Here is a 24,202-nt window from a genome sequence, read left to right as displayed (position 1 = left end):
TTTGATTACATTTTGCATTTTAAAAACCAGTTTCATTCCACCAAAAAGGTAAGTTAAATGTGGATGGGGCTGAAAAGATAGCTGATCAGCTTAAGAGCGCTTGTTGCAGTTGCAAAGTTGCAGGGTTTGAGACCAGAGGTGGCTTTCAACCATCCAGAAAGTCCAGTGTCAGGGGGTCTGGTGCCCTCTTCTGCTGATCTCTGTGGGAAGCAGGCATCCATACAGCACACATACATACATGTAGGCAAAATACTCATGAGCATAAAAAAAACAAGAAAAAAGAAAAAAGAAATAAAAGCAATTGAATAGGTAAGAATGAGAGTTCAACATTCTCAAGATAAAATCTGTTAGTTAGCAGATCGTTACAGCTTAATGAAAAGGCCACTAACAGTCTCCATGACATAAAAGGAGAACAGCAACGCTGAAAGGGTTGTCTCCTCCAACTCCTTCATCCCTTTTCTAGAAATGTATTGGAATAAGAGAAATGGAGTTGAGGGGTCGTAGGCAACAATGTTTACCATGGTGGGAGTTCACTTAGTGCTTATGGTATATGTAGTATGGGCCAGGTATGTCATTTGCTCCATAACTGACAAATGCAATTTTTTTCCTTAAGAGAAGAAAATGCCAAATTAACAGGCAATTACAGAGCACTCACCATGACAATAGGGGAGGTGTTTTGGGTGAGGTGGGGGGGATAGTGTAAGCTCTCCTATGCAAGGTGCCTGACAAAAGCAACCTAAGGAAGGGCGCATTTGGGCTCAGGGTTGGAGGTACACTCCATCCCAACAAGGAAGGCATGGCTGCAGGTGTGACTCCCAGGTGGCTGGAGTACAGGAGCTCGTTCACAACTTGACAGGTCGGTCGCAGAGAGCAAAGGATTCTGGTACTCAGCTGCTTTTATTTTTTTTTTTCTCTCTCTCTCTTTTTATTCAGTCCAGGACCCTAGCCATGAGATGGTGGCCCAATGGTCAAGAGTGAGTTTTGTCTCTCAGTTCAACCTCTCTGGAAACACATCCAGAAATATACCTGATTCCAAATTCAGTCAAGCAAACGAGGAAGATTAGTCAACTCAGAGAGCCTAATTCACATCGAGTGAATTTGATCAGTAACCTGGTGGCCAGATTATGATTTGATTACATTAGAAATATGATTTGGTGTTGGGGCAGGGATGAAATAGGGTTAGGGGATGGTGTTGGGGTTGTGACTGTAGTTAGGGTAACATTCTGGTTGGGATTGTTGTAGGGGTAGGGGTCAGGGAGTAAGTAGTAGCCACAGAACCAGAATTCTGTCAGAGGCAGCATGATGTTAGGAAGCCTAGAATGGAAGAGAATATGGACACTATGGAAACATCTGCCATGCATGGAGCTGGAGGATGAGCGTGGTCAAGGGGAGAGCAGTGGGAGCTACAGCCAGGAGCGGAGGATGTGAGGATGGCTAAAGTACTCACAAAACTGCAAGGAAACCCAGAACTCTCTCTCAAAATCAAGTTTGTCTTACGAGGTGTAGAAGCGAGGAGAGTCTGGGAAAGGGCGGGATCCAACTAGCAAACACTTGAGGCCCAGCCTCTGATCACAAAGATGCACTTGGAAAAGGGTAAAGTGATACTGAACCATAGGCTGCCTGTCTTCATCCGTGTTTCTCCTCAGCAATCCGTAGAGAAATACAGGAGACAGGCTCGTCAAATGTGAAGATACCAAAGAGGACCGGGTGGTAGCTTTAGAATGTAGAAGTTGGGATTCATGTGGGGTTTTTTGGTTCATTTTTTGGTTTTGTTTGTTTGTTTGTTTGTTTGGGGAAGGGTTGTGGTTGTTGGTGGTGTTTTTTGTTTTGTTTTAGTTTTTGCTTTTTGGTTTTTGTTTTGTTTTGTTTTGTTTTGTTTCTGGTTTGGGGCCAAAAGCAGTACATCTGGAATAAGGAAATTAGAAGGCATTTTGCACTCCACTATAGTCAAAGCATTTCTTGAATCTGTGTCTAATTCTGGGTTTGATATTTTATTAAAGAAAAAAAAAGAAACAAAAAGAAAAAGAAAAGAAATTTGCGGTAGCTAAGAAAAGGTAACAGATCCCGAGACTAACCCTTCCAAGGACTGTTGGGAAAGAATGTTTAGAAAGCATCAGGGTTTAGGTAGGATGACCATGTAATCTACCGTATTCCTATGCTGCATTCCTGCACTCACAGGGAGCCTCTGTCCACTGCAGGCGGGAAACAGACATGCAGAAGAGCTGTCCTCAGCACAGAAGGAGAGAGATTCCTAACTTGATATGCAGAAAGAGAAGGGAGAACTGTTTCTTTGGTAGGCAAAACATACAATCAGTGGGTAGAAGTCCCAGAAGATACATTCAGATTCATTAAAGGACAATTCGATAAACAGACATCATTGTTCAAAATGGAATGGGTTATGCTGTGGTCACAAGTGACCAGGAGAGACAGAGGCAGGAAGGTTGTAGAACGGCCCGCTAAGCCCAGGGAAGGTGACACAGAAGGGCTCTGCGTCAGCCTCCCTCCTCTCTGATAAGCTGTGATGGACAAGACGTGAGCATTTGTGCACAGGAATGAGCAAGTGTTTCAAGAAAATGTGTTCATTTTAGTAGGTGATATATGAATCCATTTTCCTGTAACAATGCTACATCCAGTTGGGTGAGACATAGCATTGATTTTCTGTGCAAGAAGACTTTCAGAAAATGGTACACGAAACTAACAAGCATGAACACACATCTTCCCCTTTCCTGTGTAATGTTGTGGGGACTTAGCAGAGTGCTCGCCTAACATATATATGACCACAGGACTGCATGCTCTGGCCATGGTGGTCCGTACTTGCAACCCTGGCTCCTGAAAAGTGGACACAGACTAATCAGAAGTGGAAGGCCATCACAGTGAGTTCAAGGCTAGCCTAGGCTACCTAAGACCCTATCTCACAAAATAAAAAATAAAATAATGAGACCGGGAATAAGGCTAGGTACTAGAACACCTGTTTAGCATGCCAAGAGCCCTTAGTTAGTCTACAGGGTTAAAAGTGAATGAATGGAGAATGAATGAACAAACAAACAAATAAACATTTTAAAAGCTATTTCATTGGGGCTGGAGAGATGGCTCAGTGGTTAAGAGCACTGAACGCTCTTCTGGAGGTCCTGAGTTCAATTCTCAGCAACTACATGGTGGCCCAACGATCTGTAATGGGATCGGATGCCCTCCTCTTCTGGTGTGACTGAAGACAGGGACAGTGTACTTATATAAATAAAATAAATAAATCTTTTTTTTAAAAAAAGCTGTTTCATTGTTTTACTTATGTGTTGAACAAGTATTGCTGATGTCTGAGTGCAGTATTCCTGTGTTCGATAGCCAAAATTCCTAATGACATCTTTTCTGGTCATAGGACTGTACTCCAATATCTAAGCCAATCATTCATTTTTTGCTTACACGTAAACTTACATTTGGCTATATTGTTATTTTGGTTTTATTGTACTGCACTATTTACAACTGTGGATCTCATAAAACAACAGGTTTTCATGGTTGTATTGTAAATATTTTATTGACATTTAGATGACAGCATGTGTGTGCCTGTAATAAAATATAACTGCCATTATAGATAGGTACTCAGTACATATTTTTGCATAACAGTTATAAATATATTTAAATTGTACATATCTTTTTATGTTGATACAATGGCAACTGGCAGAAGAGGATTTATAGGATGGAACCTGCATTCATTGAGATAGATTTGAATTTTCCTTTTCTAAGGAAATGGATCCTTGAACTCAGGTTTGAGAACACACGGACTCTTCGAAGCCCACAGGACTTCATGTTAAGATCTGCATATAAAACACCTCTCACAGCCCCTGTCTTTGAATAATTGGTTCCCAGCTTGTGTGCTGACTCGGTGGGTTGTGGCGCCTTTAGGGAGTGGGACCTAGCTAGAGTAAGTGGCTCAAATGAGTGGGCCAGGGTCGGGGTGGCTATAGCCTTGTCCACGTCCTGCTGAGCTCTCTGTGTCCTGGTCCACACAAAGAGAAAAAGCCATCTGGCCATAGACATTACGGGGCTGCCATGATAGACTGCACTTCCTGATATTCCCTTCAGCTGTCCATGCCAGGTGTCCCATGGCACCAGTGAGAACAGTATCTAACATTGGACATTAGCACTGGCTGCCATTCATGGCCGGTGGCACAGCTTGCAATGTGGGTAAGATGGTTTGGAGAGGCTTTTCTTCCTGCAGCGGCCTTCTTTATATACTATACCCGCCGTGTCCCGACTCAAGGGCGGCGGCGGGAAACAAGATTCTAGAACAGCTGTAAGCTTTGTAAATTCCACATCGGGGCCTTAGTGGCTCTTAAAAAAAATGTCAAGGGCTTGCCATGAGCCACCAGGCCACCTGCGCTGGCAGAACCCACTCTAGAGGCAGGCATATGACACCTCAGCCAGACCTATCTCAGGAGGCTCCGTGCAGGGCATCTGAGAGCTTGGGGATGAAGCACACTACCTGCATGGGTAACCTGAGCAATACTTAACTTTGGGTTAAGTTTCCAGTGTTCCAGAACCCCGAAGCACCCCTCCTAGAGGGGGTTCCCAGGGCTCCAACTCTAGAAGTTAGAAAGCCAGCCCCCAATAAAAAGTACAATGAGAATTTGGGAAGGCATTGTGCTTACATCAAAAGGAGTTTTGACAGCTACTCTGACATCTGTACAGGGCAGTCCATCTGGACCAGAGCCTGCCGCTTGGGTGTTTACATAACTGAGTTCTTTGGAATGGATTCCACTAGAATGCCATTGGCAGGGGCTTCTTGCTTTCACTGAGCTGTGCTGGCAGATTTCCTCCTCCATTCATCTTCAGGGAGGTTTCCTTGCTGGCTGCCTGCCCTGTGCAGCACCCTACACCAGACCTGCGTCTGGGCTCCTGACTGGGTCTCAGCAGCTCTAGAGAGATGAAAGTTCCAGAGATATCCTACCGTTACTCAAAGTCATTTAGCAGTGGGAATAATGAATCAGGCTGGGAGAGAGAGAGAGAGAGAGAGAGAGAGAGAGAGAGAGAGAGAGAGAGAGAGAGAGAGAGAGAGAGAGACTGGTTCTCACTAGAAGATCTGCAGGCTCCAGGTGGGACTGCTGTTGCTGGAAACAAAGCAGAGTCTTCAACAGCTATAGTCCCATCAAACGGGAGTGCTTAAACTGTGCAGGGAGCATAGCATTAGGGTACAGTTACAGAAATACAGACATTATATTGTATCTGTTATTCAAATCAAAAATTCTAATTGGACACTGAACAGTTTCTAAAAGCTTCCCGCAGGAGGTAATTATGATGTTGATGCCTTGTAGAAAAAGAGGCTGAGAGTTACCCTACTGTTTGGGCTCTTTCTGTGCAAGGAGAGACAAAAGATGAGGTTTCCCCCAGATCAGAACTGTTTAATTTATGACAAGGTTTCTGATCTTTTGCTGCGTTTTGATTTAAAAGAGTTTACCATGCATGCCACTCAGAGGGTTTGGATATCCAAACACTCTGTTCTTGAAAACGACCTGGAAAAGAGGCTGGAATTTGTCAGTGATATCAGGAGGGCCAGAATTTTCAGCCAGGACAAACATGGGTGGCAGGATAGTGACTTCAGTTTCACATATTTCCTAGTGCCTAGCACAGAACTTAAAACACAAAAGATTCTCAACTAAGATGACAGATTAAGGGGAACAGCCAGAAGGGCGAGAGGAGACAAGAGAAGGTAAGAAATAAAAAGAGAAAATTTAAAAATTAGATTAGAAATATGAAGCTGATTTTTCAGCCCCCCCCCCCCGTGTGTGTGTGTGTGCGTGCGTGTGTGTGTGTGTGTGTGCATGTGTGTGTGTCGGTTATACATGCACATGCCATGAAGCATTCATGGATGGCTGGGGGCATCTTGCGTGACTTAGGTTCTTCCTTCCACTTCAGGAATTCCAGAATCAAACCCAGCTTGCCAGGCTTGGAAGCAAGCGCCTTTATCATCTGAGCAATCTCCCTGGCCCCAATCTTGATGGGGTGATGGTTTCATGGGCACAGATACATGCCAAACTTTCCACAAAGAGTTCAAATTCAGCCTGTACCTCACGGTGCAACCTTGTCTCTGAAGAAAAAGATGATGTGCCCAAACGTCCAACAGTATAGTTTACATTTGTACATTAAATTTGCACAATAGAAGTCAACATAATAATAATGATAATGATAATATGTCAACAGATCCAGAAGACTTGGGAGTTAAGAGATAGGCCTTTTGCATGCCAAAAAAAAAAAAAAAAAGAAGACCATCACACAGGTGAGGCTTAGTGTATGCAATAACACATCTCAAAAGAGTGTTATGTCCTTTGGAAAATTAACTTGCTTTTCAAATAATATGCTTTCCCCCAAACACAGTCAGATTCAGGAGAATTGGGCCGTTGAGCTATATAGTGTAGACCCCTTTCTTCTTCTTTAGACAAGACTTTGTTTAATGTAGCCCAGTTGGGCCTTGAAACATGATCTTTCAAATACAGATGTGTACCACCTGATGCTTTAACATTGTCTAAACATGGATAAACCCCAGATAAAATCACACATAACACCACTCCCTCAACATATCCACTCTGTTAAATGACATAAGCGTTGCAGATCCCAAGAGGAATCCAGGGTCTAAGGCCCCGCTGTACCAAGTCTTTCCTCACAGATATGGGCAACTCCATCATCCACATCTGGTTTTTGCTCCCAAATCTTGGACTCACTTTTATCTTCGAATCCCACAGGTAGCCTGCTGGAAAATCCTGTGTTGCCCAGTGGTGATGCCACCCAGAGTGTGGTCTCACTCACTCAGTTTCTGTAACAGCCATCTGGCTGCACACTTGCACTCACTTCCACCCCTGCAGACTTACCCTAGAAACACCCAAACCAGTCCCATGCAGCCTCTCGGTGGGACAGGCCCCCCGCCCCCCACATTCTGCCTTGCTCTTCAGCGTGGGTCCTATCCACGCCCATGTGACCTCCACTGTCCATCTGTTCTCCTCGGCCACCCTCAGTCTCTTGCTGTTCCCTGAAGTCACACTTCTGCCTCCATTTATCCTGGGGCCTCACCAGGCGAGGGAAGAGCTCTACCACTTTCCAGCCCTGACTCTTTGTGTTAACTGCAATGTAAGGATGTGGAAGATGGCTCAGTTGGTAAAATATTTGCCATGCAAATCCAGAACCCAGCACACATGAAACAGTCCTCAGAAGCAGTGATGTGTCCATTAGGCGTTCAGCCTAGCCAAACTGATGAACTCTAGGTTCAGTAAGAGATGGAAAATGATGACAGAGGAAGACACTTGATGCTGACCTCAGGTGTCCATGCAAACACGCACATGCATGCAATGCACAGCCCCTCCCGACACACACAATGTGTGCATATCCACATATCCACAGATGGACACTACACAAAGGGTGAAATAAAGTGATGCCTTCTTCCCATTTCCCTCCAACTGCTTTATTCATCTCCATGGCAATTTCCACCCTCAGCATCCTAATAATTTATTCATCGATTATGTTTATTGCTTGCCTCTTCTTTAGCTACAAGCTCCTCCAGGACAAGTGTGTTCTTACTAACACCCTACTAAAATGCGTTGGGTCTGTGTTGGGTCTCCGTATGCATGTGCTTACATGTGCACATGCATCTGTATATGTGCACACACACACCTTTACACACACACATCTGTACACACAAACATCTGTACACAACAAAAAGCTGTGACCTAGAGGGTCAGGAGGTACTACTGAAGGCTCCAGCCAAAGAATGAACAATATGTTTCAGCCACAGGATTAAGTCCAAGGTCAGAGGAAAGACTCTGTGTGTGTGTGTGTGTGTGTGTGTGTGTGTGTGTGTGTGTGTGTGTGTGTAAGACAATGGAAGAAAGGAAGTTTAAGAAATAATAAGCTGCCGGAGTATGTGAAGGGCCTTTTGTTTTATGCTGAGGAGTTTGGTCTACAGGGAACACAGATGAGGAAGGGGACAAGGAACAGAGGAGAGGGTGCGCTCGCGAGTGTTTATGAGTGGAGCTGGGGCCAGAGAGTGGTGAATGGATATATTGTAGTGGTTTTATAATGACTCAGGAGAGGGGAGATCCTGAGACAAGATTGTGGGAGCAGACACCTTGCTTGAAGAGACTGACAAATGGTAGATCTGGTTTTGGAAACAGTAATCCTAAGAAGCTCAATGCAGGGGGAGCTGAGACTCTGCAACTGAAAGGAAGTGGGGAGGCAGACTGGTGAGTCAGCCCTCACAGGACAATGATTTTAAAGCCTCACGAGGAAGAGGAAGAGGAGTGATTAGAAAACCACAGGTGGCGCTCCCAGTAACAAAGAGAAAGGCAGCAGAGATCTTTTGAACTCTGGGACATCATCTGAGGGTTCGGAAAAGAACATGGAGAAATGGACAGGACCGAGAAGCAGCCATGACGAAGCTGGTGTGACAGACAGGTGACCCCATGTAAGAGGATCAGAGGAGAAGGCAGGAGACACTGGCCTGGCAATTGGCATCTTCACCTTCCAGCTAACCCTGCAGACCACAGGACCCTGGGCGCTTCATCCCTCCTTTCCTATGCACTAGCATGCAGCCATTTTCCTCAGTATAAAACCCAAACCATGGCCATGCAAAGCCTACAGTTCAGAATCTTCCCGCTGAGTGTTTGCTCCTCCTCTTGGAGTGTGGTCATTTCTACTGGCAAGACAAAAACACTCTAGCTACAGAAGAAACAAAGGACTGTGTTTTGGGTATTATTCTCTGAATAGTTGGCTATCTTTCCAAGTTGGAAGTTGTAGAACTCAGCATTAAAAGAGTTTGGAATCTCTATTGACTAAGCTACAGCCTTGGGAACGGGAAGGGACACAAACCAAATTGTTGCGGACTACAAAAACCATGTTTTCCACAATAAAGAAAGGAAGGAACCACACACAAATACCAGCTTATAATTTCTCTGTGAAATAACAGACATGTTCCACCCTGTCTAGGCAAAAAGATAGCCATAGGTTATCCCTCAAATATAGCCTAGTCTTGGAAGCAAGAAGATAGAATGTTCTATAAATACTTTCTGTTTATGCATGTTAACACTTTTAGTCTATGCATCTAGTCAGTCCGTCACCAGGAAGCCTGGCATTGCTTGTGATTCATTTTACTGGCCAAGTATGCAGATCATCTAGGTAAGTTGGCATATTAATTTCTCATTTTGCAGGGATACTATCCTGGGATCTTCAGTGTGATTGGGTGATTGAGGCAATTTGGGGGTGGGGCTCCAAAAAAGCATCCTGCATTTTCAGGTTGTAATACGGTTTCTACTATTAATGCAGTACATTAATTATTAAAGGTTTATTAACTGTTCAAGTGCCTGTTTAGTTCTTTGTTTGCTTATTATGAATGTGGGTACGCTTGTGCTATGCGGGGGTCAGGGGACAACGTAGGGGAGTCAGTTCTCTTTTTCTACCACCTTTGAGTCCTGAGGATCAAACTCTGGACTTTGGACACGAAGGGCCCTCACCTGCTGATTCATCTGAAGCCCGTAACAGGAGTTTTCCCTTTCCCTTTCGATGCTAAGTAGCAGTTAACATTACTAGACAATATGATCTTCATCAGTTTCAATTTTACCTACTCTAGAAGGCCTGTGAGTTTTCTGATCATTTTTGAGAACTGGAGAATTATTTTAGAAAGGTAAGGGGCTGCAACCCACTAGCACAAAGCCCAAATCATCTTTCCTCTCTTCCTTCCTTCTTCCTCTATTTTAATGCCTCTTAATGTACTGAGACCCAGACACAGCCTCAGGCTTTCTCATTATCTCCCGGTTATTTTCCCTCACGCCCCCATTACATCACTGGGCACCCCCATTCCCATTAACTACCTTTTTTTTAAAATAAACGTTTCCCTGTTTCCAGTAATGATGATGGCTAGGGTCATGTGTTTTCCTGCACGAGCTCTCTCTGAAAGGCTGGGGTGACTTTTACAAATATGTCAGCTAATGTTTGTCCCCACTGTCCTCCTTTCTATGACATTTCAGCATTATAAGGGAAAATGTATGACTTATTTTATGTCTACATTTCTTCTTAGACCCCTAACATGTTCTAAATCTCTGCAGAGTTAGTATTGTTGATCCTTCCAATGTCAGAAGAGCAGATCAGAGACAAAATTTCTTATTGAAAAAAATTAACATTCTGTCTATCTATCTACCCATCCATCTATCTATTCATCCATCCATCCATGCATGTGGGGAGAGCCACACACTCTGCATGTATGTGAGGGTCAGCAGTCTCCTGGAAGCTAGTGCTCTCTTCCAGTTTGTGCCCCAGAGATGGAACTCAGGCTATCACGATTGATGGCAAGCACCTCTACCCACTGACCCACCTCATGGACCCCTCGTGTCTTTTGCTAAACACCTTGCACACCTTTTGCATCTCAGGTGCTTCGTAGCTGTTCTCTCATGCAAGCCTCTGAATGTGACTTCGCTTACTGAAGCTAAAGCTAAGAGAGATTTGGGAGCTCACTACAGGTCTTACAGTCAGAAGGTGGAAGACCTGGCTAGATAACAAACCCAGAGAAGATGCCACAGTGTACACTGTGTTTGTCACACTCTGATGCATCGTGTAAATACCTGCCACAAGGCAGGGATGTTTGCCTTGGTCCAGTAGGCAAGGCTCCTCAATGTGAATATCTTCTCACTGATAAAAGTGATCTCTACAGTTCTTTCATTGCTATAATGCTCTCTCCCCAAAATGTTCAATGGTTCAATCACATGCAGATATATTGTGCAGGCTGCCCTGAGCTCTGGGTGCACCCTGAGGCCCTCACAGTCATAGCTGTGGCTCTTAACATCGTCTGTCACCTTCTGCACATGTCTCCACACTCTTGCCAAGTCTTGCAGGCTACATCTGTGCCACTGGTCACTCTATAGTTCTTCTGTTACCAAACACTCAACGGACCCAATAAAGGGGGATTGAGAAGGCAGAACACTGCCTCACATTGTGCTCAGCTCTGAGTCTGCTTCGTGTCCTCACCACCTCCCCCCTCTCTGCTTTCTCTCTCTGAGCAACACAGAAATAAATATTGGATATTTACTGGAGGGTGGTCAGAGGCAGCCAGGAAGTGAGCAAGCCAGCCCTGAGTTACCCAGCTTGTGTAGGTGTGTCACTCAGATCCAGATGGCTCTGCACTCTTTGGGTCCCTAGTTTGGATTCGTCTCTTTACAGGCATGTGGGGAGAGCGTTAATTGTGTGTTTTACGATTATGAATGGCACAGCCTGGAGACGCTCCCATTCTGATTTCCATTTGCCGCCATACAGCATCAATCTAACTCCCCATTACACATCATTTTTTTTTTTTCATGCACTGCTCATTCAATAGGGACAAAGAAAGGCAAGGACATCGACAGATCAGGCAAATTCTGGTGGAAATGGTGGGGAGCAGGCATGAAGTTATAGGGGAAATGTTAGCTGATTCAAGTGGGAAATTATTGCTCAAAACAAAGTGTCATGGCTCTTGCCTGTAAGCCTAGCATTTGGGAAGCTGAGACAGGGGGGTTATGAGTTTGAGGTCACTGCAGGCTACATAGCAAGTCCAAGGCCAATCTGGACTACAGAATGAGACCCTGTTCCAAAAACAAAAACTTATTGTTTGAAGGCTTAGTATATTGCACCATAATAATGACTCCTGGTCGTGACGTCATCTCTAATGAGGCCTCTGTAGATCAATGTTGGAGCATGGCTTCATGCTCTGCTTGTTCAAGACCCTATAAAGTTCCCATCAGCAGCAGTGGGTCATATGTACTCAATGTTAAATGGACAAAAGTATGCAGGAGAGGCCAGTCCTGTTTGGTAACGGACCTGAGTTCAAGTCCCAGAGTCTGCATTTAAAAAAAAAAAAAAAAAGCATGCCCTTGTATTCCCAGGGCCAGAAAGACAGAGACGTGGAAGGACCCTGAGGCTCACTGACCAGGCTACCTTAGCCTACCTAAAGATTCAAGAACACTAAGATACATCTTATCCAAAAGAAAGTGAATGGATCCTGAGAAATGGTGAGAGGATGTCTTCTGGCCCACACATGTGCATGTATCAGTGCCCACACCTACCCTCCCTCCCCAAGTATGCAAGAACCATGCACTGGCAAATACATATGAAAACAGGCACAAGAAGGAACATGCAGATGTGCTCAGAGTTAAAGCCAGAGGCTATAGTATACCTGCCAATGCTTCTGACTGTGGACAACAAATTTTTGCTCCTCTTATATCATGAACACCTGGAATACCACTTTCAATAAAAATCCAAAAAATGCTGCCTAGGAGAGAAATGACACTTCCCTCCAGTGAGATCCTATGCCCGATGGCTCTGACATAGAGCCAGCTTCCATGACTGTGGGGAGATTACACATGCAGTTCAAACTGAGACCACCAGCTCATCTGTTTTTTTGTTGGACTATTTGGTAGTAATAAGGCCATTGGTAACTCAGGTCCCATAACCCTGTGACCCATCATCAACCGTAGCTTGAATCCTTAAGCAGGAATTTCTATTTTCAAGGTAAGGATTTCTTCAGAGAGTGGGGTACCCAGTTTTTACCAATACCCTTAAGAATCAGAAAGAAGACATATAGCCACTGGCGTCTAGAATAAGCATCATGGAATTTGATAATCACTGAACATCAGTTCTGCTCATTTTCTGTAAAAGATGACCTATATCGGTAGGTCTAGAACAATGTTTCTGGTAGTGGACCTGGCTCCCTTTAAGAGCAGGCTTGTAAAAGATATGCTCAGCCTAGGGATGGAGTAAGGGGTGGCCAAGGAGAGAATTGGCGAATTCAGTTGCTGGAAAGAGTGGCATCACCAGCTGTGTTCTCATTGATTCTGTCCAAACAAGCAGTGGAGTTACCTGGCCTTCCTGTGGAATACTGATGCTGCAGCCCACAGCTCCCACAGACACTACTGCACCAGTTCTTAACTGGTGTTCTTAAAGAGAGCTATTCTGGGGAAGACAAAACCAGAAGTGGACAACATTCTCAATGTGCTTTCTTCTAAATGAATGCTGGAGTAACACTCAAATCGCTCCCTTCCCCAGCAAGCTGGATTTTAGGAACCCCTTTCTCCAGGTTCCCACGACTCTAAGATGTTGCCCAGGGTAGAGAGGTTTCTAGAACATTCTACAGTTGGTTCCTCCCCTCGTTGTTCATGCTGCAGGCCTCTCTTTACAGAGATATCCAGAATCTCCTTTTGTTCCTTTTTATTATACCTCTAGAGAGTATTACACAGCACAGGACCAGACATGAGCAAGGTAGAGATGGATGGATCCAGGAGGAGAACCTTAGGGATATCACAGGCAATATAGGCCCGAGTTGTCTACAAGCCTGGCAAGGTAGGGAAGCCAGTCCCTCTTTTTCCTTCAGTACAAACAGAATAGTGTCTAGGATATAGGCTGAATAGGCCCTTCTATAAGGCCCCAGACGTCACCTCCAATTGAGATGCTAGGAAAGTTCTCAAGAGACACAAAGCAGGGGTTTCTAGAACAAGTTTTACTAACATATCTGATAATAGTAAGAAGAAAGGAAGAAACCGAGAGAAAGAACTGAAGAATGAGGAAAGAAAAGGATTATTCAGGGCTAGTGGTGAATGCCTACAATCCCTGCTACTCTGGTAGACGACGCAGGAGGACCACAAGTTCAAGGTCTGCCTGCCTGCCTTAAACAGAGGGTTTAAAGCAGCTCCAGCCACTTGGTAAGACCTTACTTCTAGATAAAAAAGTTAAAGGGGCTAGGTTTCTGTAGCTAAGTTCCCTAGAATTCCTACGACTGTGTGATCGAGCATGCAAGATGTCTGGGTTTAATGCCTAATACTAAAGGGAGGAAGGGGGAGGAGGAGGGGAACAGAAAGAGGCAGAGACAGAAGAGAGCCAGAGAGACTTAAAAAGCTGGTGATGAACTCAGACTTTCTGATGCTGTGTACGGCATGTTTTAAGATAACTTGCTAAGCTAGTTAACTGTTAACATATGTATGTCTCAATTCAACCTACAAAACTAGAATTTTCTCTGGAACAAAACTGTTGTGCTGTAATCTTTAAAGTGTAAATTCGTGATCTCAGGCACCCAGTGAGTATTAGTTTAAATGCAATAAGGATAAGTGTAGAGTTGTAAATGATAAGAATATGATTTTCGAGATATCTGGGAAAAGAGGTCATTAGCATAAACACTGTGAGCACAAGTTCAGCAATTAGAAAGCAAAATTAGTCACAGTCTTTGGGGAGGCCAGCCCACAATTACCTAAAGACAAAAGCCACCCAGCCCAGCTCCTTAATAGACTTCTTGACAGTTTCAGGTCTTCTACTTCCTATCATAGAACAATGGCAACGTTTCTCTCCCTCAGACCAAGGTTGACTCAAGAGAATTCTCCTCGACTACACTTGCCTACCTACCATTCTTCGTGCTTTCCCAAAGCTCCAGGACCCAGACAATGCCTCATCTCTTATCTTGGCCTTGGGCTCTAACTTTGCTGGGACAATTAAATCACTACTGTACACATCTGGTATACAAATCTCATGGATTAAGAAACCAGAAACTTGCTGAACCTCAAGGGGACTCAGTTTCCCCAATGGCAAAATCATACTAATGGCACTAGCCACCTGCTGGGCTACCAGGGGACTTGTCAAGATGTCTAAAATTACCGAGGCCCAGGGCCATAAAAAGAAGTCTTATTAAGCAAATTAGTTCAGGACAAAAACTAAAAGAATAGAGCAACAGTGGTGACAGCTCATAGTTGGTTCAAACAAAAGAGAGCGGAGAATTTACCCAATCCTCCTGTCTATTGAAACAATTCTCTCATAATCCAAAAAGACTCAACTTAAAAATAAATAAATATAATATTATCTCTACTCACATTAGCCCTCACTTCTTGGCAACTTCTCTAGAGGCAACTTTATGTTCCTTTACTAGACCCTACATCGTCATTTCAAACCATGTCCAAATATTACCTCCAATTAAAGTAAATGGAAGAGGCTTTGTGACGTCTAAGCATGAAATGCGGTCCAATCTAATCGCCACAGGATTATTATTCCTGTTGTGCTTGGGAAAACTTCGCTGGCAAGAAAATGGATCACTTAGTCTACAGAAGACAATGTACAAGTTAGCCCGTCTCCTGAACTCAAGGTTGTGAGAGTCAAGTAACACTTAAGACACTAAAACCAGACTTCCTGCTGATCTGAGACTCTGATTTTTAGGGGCCAAAAGCGATGAATGAGTTTAATGCAATTGAAAGACCAGAAACAACAAACAATGAAATGTTCTCCAGGCCCCAGCACTCTGTTGCATGTTTTGATGCAGGCATGCATATCCTGGTTCATGAAGTCTAAGGGACGCAGATTTGCAGCCAGCTCTAAAGGTACTTTCCCCAGAGCCTGTGCCGCCTTTCATGAACTCTGCAGTTTGTCCTGGGTTTTTGATTTTTTTTTTTTTTTTTTTTTGGACTGGTGCTTTCCCACACATCAATCAAAAGGTTTAGGGAAAGGCTGAGGCTAGCCCATGCTGAGTTGGGGGTAGAGGCAGTGGAACCATCCTGCAGTTAAACGCAGCCATCAATCCAAAACTGAACAGGGACCATCCTATATTTAGAAATGTGCCTGTCTAGGTTTTCTGAGCATCCCTCTCATCAGGTTCGGGGAGGATTCCAACTGAAAGGAGTCAGGAGCAGCAGAGGCGGCCTCTGTTGGGATGTTCCATTCATAGGGGAGGCAACGCCTGGTCCATTCATGGTGGGGTCAGGGAGTCCTTTCCAGGCATTGGAGCTCAGCGCTCAGCAAGCTACGCTTCCCAGAGAGCTGGCACTGCTGCATCATTCAAAATGAGGATGTCTATTAAGGAGCCACGGTTAGAGCTATTATTAGAACAGCCATCCCTTGGAAATTTAGCAAAATTTGTCTGAATTGACTGAGCAGTTACTCTGCTAACAAGCAAGGGACCAGAGAAAGGCAGTGAGTTACTGGTTACACACAGGCAGCCCACACGCCTTTCAAAGAGCCGCGCTGGAGAGACCTTCCTAAAAACCCAATGTACACCAACATCTGGGCAGCTGCCTGCAGTACAAACGCACCTCATTTAGCCTTTTTTTAAAGAAGCGGGTACAAACGGGGGTTCCCTACTCTTCTCCCCTCACCAGTTCCCATTTTCACTGCATCAAACTCTGCAGCCATCTGGAAAGGAAAAGCCGGTTCCTCTCATCAGGCTCCCGCAGCTGAGGCTGCCCGGCCTCCGGCCACCTTGTGAAGAGCCTTCTCCGGCACCCAAAGGACTGTATACGGGGGGGGGGTGGGGGTTAAAAACCCAACCAGCTAAGACTATAGAAACCTTTTATTTCTCCATGTGAAATTCAGAGTGTGGGTTGTGATGCCAAAGGAACGTGTGTGTGTGTGTGATTGTGTGTGTGTGTGTGTGTGTGTGTGTGTGTGTAGGGGGAAGGGCTGGTAGAAGGTAGCATCGTATTTGCCCCACGTGGGGCTTGCATTTTAAAAATGTAACAGACGCGAAATGAAAGCCCCCAAGCCCCCAGAAAAGAAGTGGCAGGTTCCTGCTGCCCAGCCCAGCCCCGAAAATGGGTTCAGAAGTACAGCATCATCAATCGCTCCCCCGCCACCGCGACCAGGAAACAAAGACACGTTACCTTTTATTTTTTGTGCTCTTCTAAAGGAGCCGAGGAACTTCGGATTCTAAGAGGCTAGTCCACGGAAACCAGCTTCCCATTCGTCCCGGGCGCAGGCCCTTGGCCTACCAGGCGGCCTGGGGAGCCCGGCGCCGCCTCCGCCTCCTCCGAGGCGCCCACAGCCGCCCCGCCGGTGCTGGCGCGCCCGTCCCCGTCCCCGCCCCCGCCGCCACCCCAGTCCCCGCCGCGCCCGCCACGGGGCTCCGTCAGCCCATCGCCCGCTCGCGCCGCTGCTCACGCCGAGCCTGGCCCAGCGCCAGGGCGCACGGCCACCAGCCCGCCCCTTTCCCGCGCGGAGACCCGTTGCCCGCGGTGCCCGCTCCTCCGCATGGTGCCGCGCACCGGAGCCTGGCGGGGTGGCCGCTCGATCGCTTGCGAAGCAGGGATTGAGCGCGGGCCCGCTGGAGGGGCCTCCTTTCGCCACTGGATCCCAGGACAACAATGAGATCTTCTGCCTCCCTAGCGCCCAATCCGGCCAAGGACACCCCAAGTCACCCCCCTGAGCCGCTTCTGGCTTCTTTCCCAGTGATCCTAGCCGCACCCGCAAGCTACGCAAAGTTAGCTCGGAGACCAGAGAGGCTGCGCTCATCTGAAGCGCTTAAGGAGATGCTAAGGAGGATGATTGTGATCTGGAGGACTCCCCTTTTCATTACAAGACACCCAAACCCACCCAGCCCCAGCCCATGCCGCAAGCCCTCTCCTACCCTGCGAGCCAGAGAATGCAGATCCGATGGCTGGAGGCGCAGCTCTCCCCCCCCATCCCCCCTCGATCTAGTCCAATTGTCTTGAATGTTAATCTCCCCTTAACTCCGGGAGAATGGAGGTTGCTATAAGATAACCCAGTCATAGGGCTATTGTCAAGGATTCACTATGTCCCTAGGAGAGGGAGACCTCCATTGCAAGAGACCTGGGGGAGGCAAGGGAACCAGCCAGGGCTCCCTTTCAAAAACAGGCAAGAAAAGAACTCACAAGAACAATAACTCAATTCACATTGTATGTTTAAATGTTTACTGCCTGATGAGCTCAAATTGCTTTAGACACATTTCCATCCCCCATGAATTGTCAAAACACAGTTGATAAAATAAAATAAAAGTAGCGGGGCACAAGCATCCACTTAGCAAAATAATACTTGTCTAAATCTCTGTTCAAAACCTGGCCATCTCTGGTTTTCAAAATGCATCCATCAACCCTCCAGGTCGGAGGTGAGGTTTCATCTTACCCTAGCAAAAGGGAAGTCACTTCACCACCATGATTGCCAGGCTACCCCGGCAGTGAAGACTCACAAACTTTTATCAAGAAAACAAATCCTTGCATTTAGGTGGAGGGTGACACCTAGGCATTGTTGGTGCTAGGCCAAAGCTCTATCTCTGAGCTACAGGCTCTAGCTCACATCCAATTGTCTCTTCCTTCTTCTAGATTCTCTTCCAAGGACTGCTGTGAGAATCTCTGACAGTTCAGAGGTCTCACACCCAACAGGAGAGAAATATTTTGCAAGTACTGTTGGGGTGGCTGATGGGTGAGTGTTTAAGGATCTGCACTAAGGGCCACCAGTCTCATTTCATGCTGATATGATCAAGAAGGAATGTGAAACTGGGTTTGAATCAGATTTTTGCTCTGGAAAAAAAATGGTTCTAAACAAATACAAAGCCCAACTCTTTCACAATGAGGCTGGGGCCCCTTTCCTCTGCTGGTACTGTCAGAAGCAGCTTTATTTCTTGGCACACACACACACACACACACACACACACACACGTGCAAACACATGGGCACACACACACTTTATTTCTTATAGTTCAGAGGACTGAACTCACACATGCTAAGGGAAATACTGAGTTGCAAGCAAGTAGGCCATTTCCAGTTCCAGCCTGTTTTGACTGCAAAGCTGAGCTGATGTTCAATCCTGTAACACTTCTTTTCCACACTCTCTTCAGGTCCTTAGCTGAGACCCCTGCTGCTTTGTCACCTTGGCTGTTGAGATTGCAATGCCATGGGAAGTCCCATCCATCAGGAAATCCTCTTCCAGGTTTGTTCCTGGACAGGGGTGGCCTTACACTCACCCCCAAGCCTCAAGCAGGGACAGGGGATCCCCTCTCCTTTCTTCTTTCCTTACATTCATGGATCGATCACCTAGCCTAAAGTAATGAATTCCACTCAGAAGTTCCTAGAGAGTGGCTTGGGGAGATGGCTCAGCTGGTAAGGTGCTGATCATGTAAGCATTTGGCTCTGAGTTTGGGATCTACTTTAAAACCTGAGTTCAGATTCCCAGTGAGAAGAAAGCCAGGTGGTGGTGCAGTGAGTGCACAGTTGTAAAAAAAAAAAAAAAAAAAAAAAAAAAAAAAAAAATGTGGTGAAGAATGATTAAGGAAGACTCCTGAAGTTGCCTTTGGTCCTTGCAGATAGACAGACAGACAGACACAGAGGGGGAGGGGGAGGGGGAGGGGGAGGGAGAGGGGAAGGGAGAGGGGGACTGACCTCTAACTGTGTCTGGCGTGCAATGAGTTACCACTGACTGTAGATGTTGTAAAGAAAGAGCCACGCATCCCCTGCTTTTTAAACATTAGCCACACAAGCTGGAGCAGTTCTTCCAAAAGTCAGACTGGATCCTATAACTTCTCTGCATCTTTCCAGGTCCTACTCATAAACACTATGCTTATCCAGGTGAGTCTGGGAACCTGACCCTTTGGAAGCATCAATCCCACCAGGGTACCAGCCACCCCTCTATTCCACACCTTCATAACGGTCTCCCGGGCCCCCATATATACCAGGTGCTCATTCAACCCCTTGTTACCCAGCAGCCAAGACGGTAGAAGGTACTTGGGTTATATCACTGCTCTGTTAGAGGCTGTGGTGGCTTCTCATTGCCTCCCACTATCCTGTAGGTCCATCTCACGTTTATCTTCACTGTCTCCTTTCTGCACTGGGACCACTCTGAGCTTTCCTTCACTTTTCTGTCCCCTGTCACAATCCAGGCCTATTCTATGTACTGTGTAGCTAGATCCTTGTTATCATTCAGGTTTGGGTTCCACACATTGAGAGTGGCCTCTTCTGGGTTCCATATATGGAGCGTAGCCTCTTCTGGAACTCTTACAACCACATCTGCTTCCCACTTAGCACTTGTGGGATCCCAGAGTATACCTCAATTGAAACATATTTCTTTGGTATATTTTGAAATGGTAATTAGAGAAAATGGGGATAATCTGAAACACTGCTCATTTGTGAATGAAATGTGTACAAGTGCACATTAGTTAGGTAGATAGCTTATGTCAGAGAACTATAGCTTGACTAGGAGATCACAGTAAACAAACAAACAAACAAACAAACACCTCAGAGATCTCTCCTGATAAAACACAAGCCATTCTGTCACTGAGACCGAAGAACGTAGCTGCATAGCAGAACAACCTCTCCCACCCCCATGACCCATCGGTTCAAATGTTTGAATGCCTAGTCATCAGGAAGTGGCACTATTTGAGAAGGATCGGGAGGTGTGACCTTGCTGGAGGAAGTGTCACTGGGGGTTGGGCTTTGCGGTTTGAAGAAGCCCATATCCTCTCCCTCTCCCCCTCCCCCTCCCTATCCCCTGTCCCCTCTCCCTCTTCCTCTCCCTCTCCCCTCTCCCTTCTCCTTCCCTCTCCCCTCCCCTTCCCTCTCCCCTCTCCTTCCCTCTCCCCTCTCCTCCCATCCCCCACCCCCTCCCCCCTTTCCCTCCCTCCTTCCCTTGGCCTATAAATTAGCTCTCAACTACTGCTCCAATGCCTTGCATGCCACCATGTCCCTTGCCATGATGATAATGGACCAGGACTCTAAATCTGTAATCAAGCCCCCAGTGAAACGTTTTCTTTCCTAGAGCTGCCTTGGCCATGGTTCTTCATAGCAACACCAAGCAAAGCTGATGACCTGAGTTCAGGTCCCATGAACCCACGTAAAAAGCTGTACGTGGCAATGACATGTGTCTGTCATCCAGAACTCCTACAGCAAGGTGGGAAGCAGAAATCAGAGGACCGGTATTCTGACCACAGACCAGCACACTCTACACAGCAAGAAACAGTAAGAGAGGCACTACCTCAAAACAGGGGTGAAAGGGGAGAATCAATCCTCCAAAACTGTTTCCATCTGACCCCCACATGATGTCATTGACCATGTCCCCTGCCTCTCCCACTGAAGTTAGTAACTGCTGTTAGAGCTGAAGAAGGTAGTTGTAATCTACCTAGACTAGTGCTAAGAACATTGCAAAGATTTGCTAATCATCACAAGATTCCTGGAAGTGGAGACGAGTTCATTCCTAGTCTGAGATGCAGAGTGAGAGTCTTAAAGCATTAAGGATCTTGCTTGGTGTCTTTGTTCACTGCACTGGAACCCAGAGTCGCCTTTTAGAGACTTGGAGCTCTTATTGTTCAATGTTGCAGTCCCCTCTAAATGTACTTGAATATGCTATCAGACACAGTGCATGTGGTCACAGATTTCTCCTCTTTGCATTGCAAAGTGTGGGCAGAAGCTAACTAAGATAGGAGGCAGCGATGGCTTTGGGAGACTCTCTACATATCTGCCCCCTGTGGCTGTGCTTCCACTTGCTTCCCAGCTGGCACTGTTTGGGGGATAAACTTCAGTTTTATATTCTCTATTCCTAACAAACATACTTTCATATTTCTATCATGTTGTAAGGATGGAGAGAAAGCTCTCAGGAGCAGGGTAAAATGCTGGGCAGGTTTTATATGGACCCTGTTATATTTTCCTACCCAGTCCTTGTTTCTCCTCATTTCAAAAGCAATGAAGAGGCAATTATGGGTCACTTGTATAAAACATTAAGAATTCCATCTTGGTGTTGGAGAGATGCCTCAGCAGTTAAGAGTGCTGACTGCTCTTCTGGAGGACCCAGGTTCAATCCCCAGCAACCATACGGCAGCTCACAACTGTCTGTAACTCCAGCTCCAGGGGATCCTACACTGTCACACAAATAAAACTGCAAGCAAAACCAATGCACATAAAATAAAAAGAAAGAAATGAATCATTAAAGAAAGAATTCTACCTCCTCTTATAGCCTGGGATAAAGTACTTAGAATTCTGGTCCCTGGTGTACATAGGACATAATCATCCAACAGCTGTGTTTTATTTCACTAGTTTATAAAATGATGATGTAATTTTATAATAGTGAAGTTTTTATATGTGTGTGTATGGTGCATGTGTACATATCTGTGTGTGTGTGAAAGAGAGAGAGACAAAGAGAGAGAGACAGACAGACAGAGAGACAGACAGAAAGCGAGAGAGACTAGTACAAGCAAGAGAGCATAGGTCTGTGTAGAGTGTAGAGTTTGACTATGTTGGGTGTCTTCCTCTATCACACACACACACACACACACACACACCATTTTTTTGAGACAGGGTCTCTCATTGAACCTGGGGCAAAGCAATTGTCTAGAATGGCTGCCCTGAAGTGTGTATCTTCAACCCTCTCCCATGTTAAGAGCACACATGTATATTACCATGCCCAGTTTTTTTACCTGGGTGCTGGGGATCTGAATGCAGGTCCGCATGCGAGCGTGGCAAACGCTTTGTCAACGGAACTGTCTCTTCAGCCCAATAGCTATGTTTTTATAAATTTTTGTTCTCGTGACATTAGTTGCTTAGTATTTTCCTGGTTGGGAATCATGGATTAGGTGGCCTCCATCCAGGACAATATAAATCCAAGGCAAGTCTTCCAGAAACAGACAAGACTCAACCAAAGCATCCCAAGCTAATTGGTGTAAGGTTGGCCCCCAGGGAATAGTTGTATTGTGGCAAGTGCCACGGTCTGAAATTAACTCCCACTAAAAGTGTTCTCAAGTACCTAAGCTTGGTTTTTAGGACCATTCTCTCTGTTTATTCCCTCTGAAATATATATTAATGTGAATAGTTAATGCTTGCCCAGTGCCAGGTGCTCATTACGGGCTTTCAATATAACAACTCATTATATATAATAACTCATTTAACTGTCTCAATAGCCCTTTGATATGGGCACCACTATTACCACCACTTATAGGTAATAGGATGTATCATGTGTAGAGGTTTGATCAGCTACCCCCGGTCTTACAGAGGCTGACAGCAATGTCACTGAACTAAGGCAGTCTGCTGCCAGAACTATCCCTCAGCTATGTCCCTTTAATTGGCCACATGTTTGGAAATGTCTTCCTTCTAGTGTCTGCTCTAGTGACCTCCCAGTCAAGTAGAACTTACTGATTTTGTTATTGAATGCCTTGCTACATACAATAGGCAACAAAGGCAAAGACATTTGTGAAACTGAGTGGATGAGATTATCAGCAAGTATCCCTTACTTAGCTATAACTTCTAACGTTTGCACAGATGATGTATTAATCAACTCAAATCTTAGGCTGGCAACCAAACTCTATTGAGATGCTTGGGGGTAGGGGAGGTGGAAATATTGGGGATACTGAGGGAGATGTGGTGATGTATGTTGAATATGATCAAGGTACAGTATTTATTTGTTTATTGGTTTTTTCGAGACAGTATTTATATGTATTAACTTGGCCAAGCTAAACAAAAAGTTGAGAACAATTGATGAAGAGATCTGATGTTGACTTCTGGTCTCCACATACATATCTCACACTCACGAGGGCACCACACACACACACACACACACACACACACACACACACACACACTCTACCTCTCAGGAAATGCGTCTCCGTGGAGGTCCCTGTTACTTCCTCCTTTTCTATATCACATTGTATGCGTGAGCACGGGCTAGAGATCTTCCCTTTCTCTCAGTGCTGTCCAGGTGCCCAGTCACTCCTTAGTGGCAACCCAGAACCTCCTCACCCCTGGAAGCGCTTTTCTGTGCTCTCCACCCTCTCTCCTCTTAACCTTAAGCACCTTCTCGGCTATCTGAGTTCTATTCTTTGTTGGGAATGTCTTGTGGCAAGTAGGAATCTCCATAGTGCTCTGTTTTTATTTTAAGAAATATATTGTATCCTGAGTCATGAAACTGTGTTACTTTGTATATTGTGTGTTTAATTTTGTTTTATTGCTTTATAGGGGGCGGGGGCAAAGGTTGAGGTTTTTGTTTTTATAATTAGACCCAATAGATTTTTATAATTAAATCTATCCAGTTAATGAGATGGGGAGAGGGAGGGAGAGGGAGAGGGAGAGGGAGAGGGAGAGGGAGAGGGAGAGGGAGAGGGAGAGGGAGAGGGAGAGGGAGCTGTCTGGGATGGCAGGAAATAGTCTTGACCTGTGTCTACATGAAACTTCGTGTTGTAAAAGTTGTAGGTCCACTTAACATAACTGAACTGGGGCAGCTACAAGCCTGACACTAGGTGCTATCTCTTTCAGGAGTACCTGGGATAGACTTTGTAGCGGCTCAACAAAAACTCTTCCTGGGGCTGGACAGACAGCTCAGCGTTTAAGGATGCATACTGCTGTTGCAGAGACTGGAGTCAGGTTCTCAGCACCCAGGTCAGGTGGCTAACAACCACTGGTAACCCCAGCTCCAGGGTGTCTGATACCCTCTGCTGGCATCTGTGGTCACTGCAAGCATGTGCACA

The 24,202-nt window shown here is 45.6% G+C and overlaps 1 protein-coding gene across 12 annotated transcripts in view; it reads right to left on the bottom strand.

Moving 5' to 3' along the window:
• Frmd4a (FERM domain containing 4A) overlaps positions 1–24,202 on the bottom strand; it is a 596,394-nt gene that overhangs the window by 195,822 nt on the left and 376,370 nt on the right. For 2 of the 12 annotated variants that reach the window (XM_030249169.1, XM_006497442.2), the window contains exon 1: positions 17,372–18,957. The exons of 8 other annotated variants lie outside the window; for them this stretch is intronic. The gene's annotated coding sequence lies outside the window, so the exon portion shown is untranslated. Of the gene's footprint in view, positions 1–16,628; positions 17,247–17,371; positions 18,958–24,202 lie in introns of those variants that run through there. 2 more of the 12 variants (NM_001177843.1, XM_006497440.1) reach the window with 2 other exon arrangements.

This window comes from Mus musculus, chromosome 2, assembly GCF_000001635.26.
Source record: "Mus musculus strain C57BL/6J chromosome 2, GRCm38.p6 C57BL/6J".
NCBI lineage: Eukaryota > Metazoa > Chordata > Mammalia > Rodentia > Muridae > Mus > Mus musculus.
Note: the sequence above shows the minus strand (reverse complement) of the source record. Positions and strands in the feature narration are given on the sequence as shown.